Here is a 9,120-nt window from a genome sequence, read left to right on the forward strand (position 1 = left end):
TAGTACACGAGCCGCAGCATTTTGAATCAGCTGAAGCGACTTGACTGACTTCTTGGTACTCCCTGATAATAAAGAGTTACAATAATCCAGCCTAGAAGTAACAAATGCATGGACTAGTTTCTCTGCATCGTTTTGAGGCAAGATATGCCTGATTTTTGCAATGTTACGTAGATGGAAGTAGGCGGTCCTTGAAATTGATTTTATTTGGGCGTTAAAGGATTTCAATATTTATAGGTATAAATGATGGTGTAAATGTGCTTTTTTTGCAGAGAAGCAGAACAGCATCCTCTGATGTTAAAAGCTTTAAAGTGGGGAATATTTTTCACTTTGGTTGTTTTGCAGCTTGTAGTCCTTTGGGACTTCTGGTTACTGACTTGGTTTTTCCTCAGTTTGATGTGGGGGTGGATGTGGCTACTTGTGTCTCTTCCTTTTATTGTCTGGAGAGTGATGAAGAAGAATCAAGGGGAAATGATGAAAATCAGAAAGACATGAGGCATTCAGTAGCTCAAGCTGTCACCCATCGGATTTCTCAAGTAAAATCAACCAGTTTTGTGTTACAAAAAACAGAAATGAAGAACAGGGAATTAATGCAAGGTTCACAAGTAATGTTTCTGTAAAATGCCAACGCCCTGGAAGCGGAAAGTTGTTGTTTTCACTATGTTAATTTCCCTAGGTGCAGTCTGCCAAAGGAAGGACGGTTTAATCAACCAAGGAATTATTTATTTATTATTATCTATTTCATCTGAAAACATCAGCAGTGAACAGTTCCAGTTGTTAATGGTAAGTACAGTGAATACATGCCTATCCCTGCACACAATTGGCAAGAGCCAGACACAAGCCAAAAGAATAAATAGACAAACATATTCATGCGAAATTCACCACGATTGATGACATAGCGCGTATGTGTAGCTAGCCATGTTCAATCTTTAATATGAAAAAGGTAATTTAGTGCAGGAAATTGTAAATAATGAAAGAAAACAATATTACAAACAACATCAATGTCCTCCAATGTATATACATTTTGATTATATCCAAACAATTTTTATGGCAATTGCAATTTTTCAACTAACAATATAGACAAAATACATTATACAAAAGAATGAACAATAGGGTGTTGTGATAATTATTAATATCTGTCCAGTAATGTAATTTGCATAATCTGCTACAGAAAATACACGAAGACAAAATAGTAATATAATAATAATAGTATTGTAACATTGAGTGCAACCTACATCTGTTGCTGTTTACTATCACTGTTAAACAAGGAAGAGAATAGCACAGATTTCCTCAATGTACTTTGACCACATACGTTTAGTGAAGTAGTTCAAACTGTTTTACTTTCAAAACCCATGTACGTCCTGTTTAACCAAGATAAGCTCCAATGGAGACTATTTAATAGTGCAACAGCAGCTGAGACTTAATTAAATCATATAAGCAAGGGATCCAATTACTGCCTTATCACGTCAACTCTGTTTGACAAACACTATACTACATGGGCAAGTTATAATTAGACACCAGATGTTTCCAGAGACAGTCTGAGTTTCATAGAGGCGTCATAAAATATGTGCATGGTGATGTTGTCAGTGAGGCAGATTCTCTACCTCACTGAAAATCAATTTTGACTTAATTAAAATATATGTTTTGTGTCACCAAATGGCGCATAAGTTAGTTGAAAGCAATAATATTAAATTCAAATATTAGATTGAACTTAAAAGTTAGGAATGTAATTTATTTCAGAAACACTTTTTGTTATATTCCATGGAATGCTCTTAACATCCCGATAGCAATGAATATCTTAAATGCTTTGACAATAAATACATACAAAAAATTCATCTGTGGAAGCCGTAGTACTGTAAAAAGCACGACCAATCATCTGAGCCGGCCTGGCTAAAATAACTGGATGGCCTATACCTGCCTGTCAGCCTTCCATCTGTGCACAAATGTATCTCGTGCCCTCATTGGTCATGTGCGCGTCCGTGTGTGTTGGAGGAGGGGCTCTGTAAGGAAGTGGCAGATTTGTATTATCTGTTAAACCTGCATTTGGGTCCTGCCTGCTTAGCTCAACCCTGACAGAAGGATCTCACCAAGAATGTACCCAGGCCCAGCAGACAGCCTGTACGAGGTGACGTACAATTTAATGTGCTTAAAAAATAATAATAATCATAATAATACGTTTTATTTCGAGGCGCCTTTCAGGACACCCAAGGTCGCCTTACAGTGCATTTAAAAGTTAAAACAGCTAAAACAAAAACAGAACACAAATTAATCGAACCGACAAGGCAATACAGCAGCATAAAAGCATAAAACAGGCAAGACAAGAGTGTGGAGTGACGGAGTGAGAGGAGGATCTGTGATAACAGGTTGAATGTGTTTTAGAGTGAGTAGGCCAGTTTAAACAGGTGGGTTTTGAGGTGGGATTTGAATATCGTGATGGAGTCAGACTGTTTGATGTGTGGAGGCAGAGAGTTCCAGAGCCTGGGCGCGGTGCAGCTAAAAGCCCTGGCTCCCATAGTGCTAAGGCGGGAGGTGGGGACAGTCAGGAGTCCGGCTGAGGATGAGCGCACGGAGCGGGAGGGGGTGTATTCCTGGAGGAGGTTTGAGAGATAGGTGGGGGTGAGGTTGTTGAGGGCTTTGTATGTAAGCAGAAGGTTTTTTGTAGTCAATCCGGTGCTGAACAGGGAGCCAGTGAAGTTGGATGAGGATGGGGGTGATGTGGTCAGACGATTTGGTACAGGTAATGATCCGGGCAGCCGAGTTTTGAATGATTTGGAGTCTGTTGAGTAGTTTTGTGGGTAGGCCAGAGAGGATAGCATTACAGTGGTCAATCCGGGATATGACAAATGCATTAACCAGGATTTCGGTGCTGGATTGTGAAAGGGATGGGCAGAGTCTGGAAATGTTGCGGATATGGAAGAAGGCAGTCCGGGTGATGTTTTTTATGTGGGTTGCAAACGAAAGGGTGTTGTCCAGGATGACACCAAGGCTTTTGACTTGGCTGGTGAAGGATACAGGGAAGCCGTCGATCATGATGCTTGGGGGTGGGGTGGTTAGGATTTTGGAGAGGGTGTTTTTTGAGCCGATGAGCAGGGCCTCAGTTTTACTACCATTTAGCTTCAGGAAGTTCCTGCTCATCCAGCTCCTGATATCCTGGAGGCAGGTGGTGAGGGAGGTGGTCTGGAGGGCGGTGTTGGGTTTGGTTGAGATATAGACTTGCGTGTCGTCAGCATAGCAGTGAAAGTGGATGCCATGGTGACGGAGGATTGTGCCTAGTGGGAGGAGGTAGATGATGAATAGGAGTGGACCCAATACTGACCCCTGGGGAACACCCAGTGAAACAGGAGAACACCCTGACCTGTGGTTCCCCAGCTGGACAAACTGTTGTATGTTGGTAAGGTAGGAGGAGAACCAGGAGAGTGCAACACCAGTGATCCCAATGTCAGCCAAGCGTTCCAGGAGTAGTGGGTGGGAGATTGTGTCGAAGGCAGCGGTGAGGTCGAGGAGGATGAGGATGGTGAGCAGTCCAGAGTCAGCTGCACGGAGGAGGTCGTTGGTGATTTTAACCAGAGCTGTTTCGGTACTGTGCATTGAGCGGAAACCAGATTGGAAGGGTTCATGGAGGTTGTTTGAGTCGAGGTGGGACTGGAGTTGAGCGGCAACCACCCTCTCAAGGGTTTTTGAAATGAAGGGAAGGTTGGAGATGGGCCTGTAGATGGGTCAGCTGGGTCAGCATTGGGTTTTTTGAGGGTGGGTGTGATTGCAGCCATTTTGAGGGTGGGGGGTACAGTTCCAGAAATGAGGGAGGAGTTAATTATTTTTGTGATCATGGGGGAAATGGACGGCAGACAGGCTTTGATGAGGGTAGTGGGGAGGGGATCAAGCTGGCAGGTGGTGCATTTGGCTTTGCAGATGAGCTTGGAGATGGTGTCTTCTGATGCTGGAGTGAAGTTGACTGTCGATATGCCTCCAGTAGAGAAGAGAGGCAGTCTATTATCTCTACTGCACGCCAATAAGTGACCTCAAGGCCCTGGTTAAGGGAGTTACTACCCGAGTGGGTGGAGGACTTTTTTGGTAGCTTTGAGGTCAAACCTGTTTCTCGGCGTGCTAGCCCCTGGCATACTAGCCCCCTGCCGGCCACAGTTCCCAACAAGGCTCCTTTCAAGGACCCTTTTGCTGGGTCTCGTCTGACCTTTGGAGGACCTCTGAGCCTCCACAAGGCTTCAAGGCAGCATGGAAGGAAACGCAAGGCCAGGATTCCAGCCCGTGCCACTGCAGCCATGGTCCCAGCCCCAGAAGCCATGGTTCCGGATCCAGTACCGGCCCCAGCAGCAATGGTCCCGGCCCCAGCAGCCATGGTTCAGGCCCTGGTTCCGGCCCCAGCAGCCATGGTTTAAGCCCTGGTTCCGGCCCCAGCAACCATCTCTTCTCAAGTCCCTCCTCAAGTCCCTCCTCTAGTCCCCCCTCTAGTCCCTCCTCTAGTCCCTCCTCTAGTCCCTCCTCAAGTCCCCTCTCAAGTCCCCTCTCTAGTCCCCTCTCAAGTCCCTTCTCAAATCCCTTCTCAAATCCCTTCTCAAATCCCTTCTCAAATCCCTTCTCATTTCCCTTCTCTAGTCCCTTCTCTAGTCCCAACTCATGTCCCAACTCCATGCTTTGTTCGTTTGGGGGTTCTGCTGGGGGTCCTGCCAACTCTATGTCCTGTGCCAGAGATGTTCACAAGTCTTTTTTTGCAAGTCCAAGTCAAGTCTCAAGTCTTTGGTCACAAGTCCAAGTCAAGTCTCAAGTCTTTGTGGGGTGAGACTTGATCAAGTCTCAAGTCTTTGGTCACGAGTCCAAGTCAAGTCTCAAGTCTCTAAAAAAATAAAAGTCTCATGTCTCTTCTGGTTGTAATAAGCCTTCTATTGTCTGCTGCTATCCAGTCTGTTAAGAATACTGCACAGCTATATCTAAGAAATTCAAAGCATTTACTGTGTTATTATACACTGGGTCTCTAATGACATCTTTTAAGTCTACTATTAATAAACATATTCCTCTATCCTCTCACTCAAAGCCAGTGTCATGGTAACCTGATAAACCTGTAACATTAACGTTACGTGGTCAACAATAAACCTGTAACCTGCCTATAAATCCACAGATGTATTTATGTATGTAACTATGTATTTTTCTACGTTTAACGCAGCGGAACGTAATGATTAACGTTACCGACCTTTTTTATGTCATGTCAAGAGTTGGATGTCAACGCCACTCAACTCAAACAAGTATGACAAGCAAACATTCACTCATCTTTTCAAATATTCAGTTACAAAGCTAGTAGCAAGCTAAGTTAACATTACATAGCTGATGCTGAGCTAAACATGTTTGCTAACCGTCCATATGCGTTAATGTGACTGACCTCTCCGGGTGACTTTTCAAGTGCCTGATGAAATCCGACGTTGTTGCGCCAGCATCCTTGATTTTGATATTGCAGACTTTGCAGTGTGCGCTCCTTTTGTTGGTGCCGCCAGCGTTTTGTTCGAAGTTTTTGTAGTTGAACCTAATTACAAGCCATACAGCCGCAGGTGTGCCGCCGGTCGCTATTGTGTTACTACGAGGTAGTAACAGAGGCGCGCACGTCTGCGTAATGAGCCCGGCTAAAGTAACTGGATGGCCTACCTGCCTGTCAGCCTCCCATCTGGGCACAAACTGATCTCGTGCCCTCATTGGTCATGTGCGCGTTCGTGTGTGTTGGAGGAGGCGGGCTCTATAAGGAAGTAGCAGCCTCTAGCAGATTATCTCCGGTTGTGTATTTTCAAATTCTAGCGATCTCGAGCCGTTTCTCTCAAATGTACCTACCCCACCTTTAATACGCCAAAAATAGAAAACACAATGATTGTTCACGAGTCCCAACACAACGAGTCCAAGTCGAGTCTGAAGTCTTTTGGTCACGAGTCCAAGTCAAGTCTCAAGTCTCTGTGGTGCGCGACTTAAGTGCGACTCGAGTCCGAGTCGCAGACTCGAGTCCCCTCTCTGTCCTGTGCCGTTGGGGGTCCAGCCGACACCTATTTTGTCGGGGGTCCTGCCAACTCCATGTCCTGTGCCGTTGGGGGTCCAGCCGACACCTGTTTCGTCGGGGGGGTCCTGCCAACTCCATGTCCTGTGCCGTTGGGGTCCAGCCGACACCTGTTTCGTCGGGGGTCCTGCCAACTCCATGTCCTGTGCCGTTGGGGGTCCAGCCGACTACTGTTCTGCCGGGGGTCCTGCCAACCCCTTGTCTTGTCCCTTTGGGGGTCCCGCCGACTACTATCCTGCCGGAGGTCCAGCCAACCCCATGTCCTGTCTCGTTGGGGGTCCCGCCGAATACTGTTCTGCCGGGGGTCCTGCCAACCCCATATCCTGGTCCGTTGGGGGTTCCGCTGGGGGTCCTGCCATCTCTGTGTCCTGTTCCTTTGGGGGTCCCGCCGTCAACTGTTTCGCCGGGGGGGACCCCGACTACTGTTCTGCTAGGGGTCCTGCCAACCCCATGTCCTGTGCCATCGGGGGTCCAGCCGACACCTGTTTCGTTGGGGGTCCTGCCAACTCCATGTCCTGTGCCGTTGGGGGTCCAGCCGACTACTGTTCTGCCGGGGGTCCTGCCAACCCCTTGTCTTGTCCCTTTGGGGGTCCCGCCAACTACTATCCTGTCGGGGTCCAGCCAACCCCATGTCCTGTCTCGTTGGGGGTCCCGCCGAATACTGTTCTGCCGGGGGTCCTGCCAAACCCATATCCTGGTCCGTTGGGGGTTCTGCTGGGGGTTCTGCCAACTCTGTGTCCTGTTCCTTTGGGGGTCCCGCCGTCACCTGTTTCACCGGGGGGGACCCCGACTACTGTTCTGCCAGGGGTCCTGCCGACTCCATGTCCTGTCTCGTTGGGGGTCCCGCCAACTACTTTTCTGCCGGGGGTCCTGCCAGTTCCATGTTCTGTTCTGTTGGGGGTCTCACCGGGAGTCCTGCCAACTCCGTCTCCTGACCTGTTGGGGGTCCCGCCGACACCTGTTCCGTCGGAGGTTCCGTCGGAGGTCCAGCCAGCTCCGAATCCTGTTCAGTCAGAGGTCCAGCTGCCACCAGATCCTGACCCACCTGCCCAGCTCCAGAGGACGGGCAGGAAGGCAGTGCCGGGACAGCTCCGGAGGACGGGCAGGGAGACGGCGTAGGCCGCGATGGGGCCCGTCCGGGGTCAGCTGGATCGCCGGAGCAGGAGCACAGGGATCGGGAGCACTGGGAGCTGTAGATGGTGGAACAGGAACCGGTGTCAGCCGGACAGGAAACGGAGCTGTCTTTCCCAGCCGATGCCTTCACCCTCGAGCCCGGCCCCCTGACTTTCCCAGCCGCTGCCTTCTCCCTCGAGTCCGGCCTCTTAATTTACCCCGACGAGGCCTTCACCCCTGTCTTCGGCCCAATGAGTTTCCCCGCCGCGGACTTCCCTGCTCTTTTGCCGTTCCCCCTGGCCATCCGCACGAGTCGCCCTTCTTGGCCTCTACCTATCTACCTTGGGGGGGGGGGGGGGGGGTAATGTCATGATCTGTGTTGTGTTTTGGCTTGTCTAGAATCTAGATCTGTCTTTGGTTTCCTGTTTTATTTTTGAAAAGTGTTCACCCCCCGTCTTGCCTGTTGCTTCCTGTCTGTGTGTTCCCTCCTACCTGATTACCTGATTGTGTTCACCTTGTGCCCTGTGTTTTCTCTTCCCTCCTCACCTGTGTCTTGTTTGTTTCATTAGTCCTGTGTGCATTTAGGTTCTGCTTTTTCTGTCTTTGTGAGATCCTTGTTTGTTGTGGACTGTGTTCACGGGGGAGAGAGTTCTGCTGTGTTTGTTACTTGTAGCCTTGAAATAAAGGTATTATCTGTTAAACCTGCATTTGGGTCCTGCCTGCTTCGCTCAACCCTGACAGACACACAGCAATATGTCACTGTATTGTTGTCCAAAATAATAAATTAAATATTCAGTTTTAATTATTTGCTGCCCTCAAGAGGTTGCTTGTGTCTGATCTCAGAAGAGTTGGTAGCTGCAAAAAATAATCCACATTTGTATTGTATTGTATCATATCAGGAGAGGTGGAAGAAGGACTCAGTACACTTATAAAAGGTAACATTACAAGTCACTAAGCTACAAGTTAGTGCATTCAAAATTGTACTAAATTCAAGTTCAAAAGTATTAGCACAGGGGTGTCCAAACTACGGCCTGGGGCCAAATGCGATCCGCGGGCCATTTTGAATTGGCCCTCAGCAAAACTTGTGCGTGTCTTGTATTGTACTTCTTAAATATAGATGAAAACAGATATTACCCAGTATTCATGTGTTAAGAAGCCCACTTGTCAAACAAATTCAGTCAGTTAAAGTTGAAACAATTTTCTATCAAATCTAAGTTGATAAGAAAAAAGCCCAATAACTTATCTTCATAACACACTTGAAATAAACCCTTCCTATTTCCTGTTCCTGTTGTGAGGAATAACCTGCTAACGAAATAAATGAAAACCTAAGGAGAGCTGTGATAGGCTGTTTTTCTTAAAGCATATTCAATTATTAAGCATCATTTACCTACATTTGATTTATTTTGCTTGGTAATATACCTCACCTCACCTCAGTGGCCCAGCCCTTCGTATATGTTTCTGTGTGGCCCTCGGTGAAAAAAGACACCCCTGTATTAGCATAAAAAATACTCAAAATAAAAGTATGTGTATTACAATTATGTGTATTAATGTTAATGTGTCACTTCAATGTCGATTTAGGTACATTTGTTTATGATTTATACCATCTAAAGCAGGGGTGTCAAACTCAAATAGACAGTGGGCCAACATTCAAAAATCAGTACAGTCGAGGGCCGGACTGGTTCAATGTTTATTGCAAAACTTATTGAAATGAACTTATTGCACATTAAACCTGGAACTAACAAAGCTTAAATTATTACCTATAAAAACAACATTAAACATAAAATAATCAGTTGCATTCATTTCTTATGGCTCTATCTGTAGCTTTTCCGGAGTCATTTCTTATGATCACATTTTTCCACAGGCCAACAACAGCTTAAAAAAAATGATTTCCCTCAAAGAACAAACCAAACATGCCCTGTTGTCACAAGAAAGAAAAAAGGTGCAGAAGGAAACATCCATTGAAA

This window comes from Pseudochaenichthys georgianus, chromosome 17 (assembly GCF_902827115.2).
Source record: "Pseudochaenichthys georgianus chromosome 17, fPseGeo1.2, whole genome shotgun sequence".
Taxonomy (NCBI): domain Eukaryota; kingdom Metazoa; phylum Chordata; class Actinopteri; order Perciformes; family Channichthyidae; genus Pseudochaenichthys; species Pseudochaenichthys georgianus.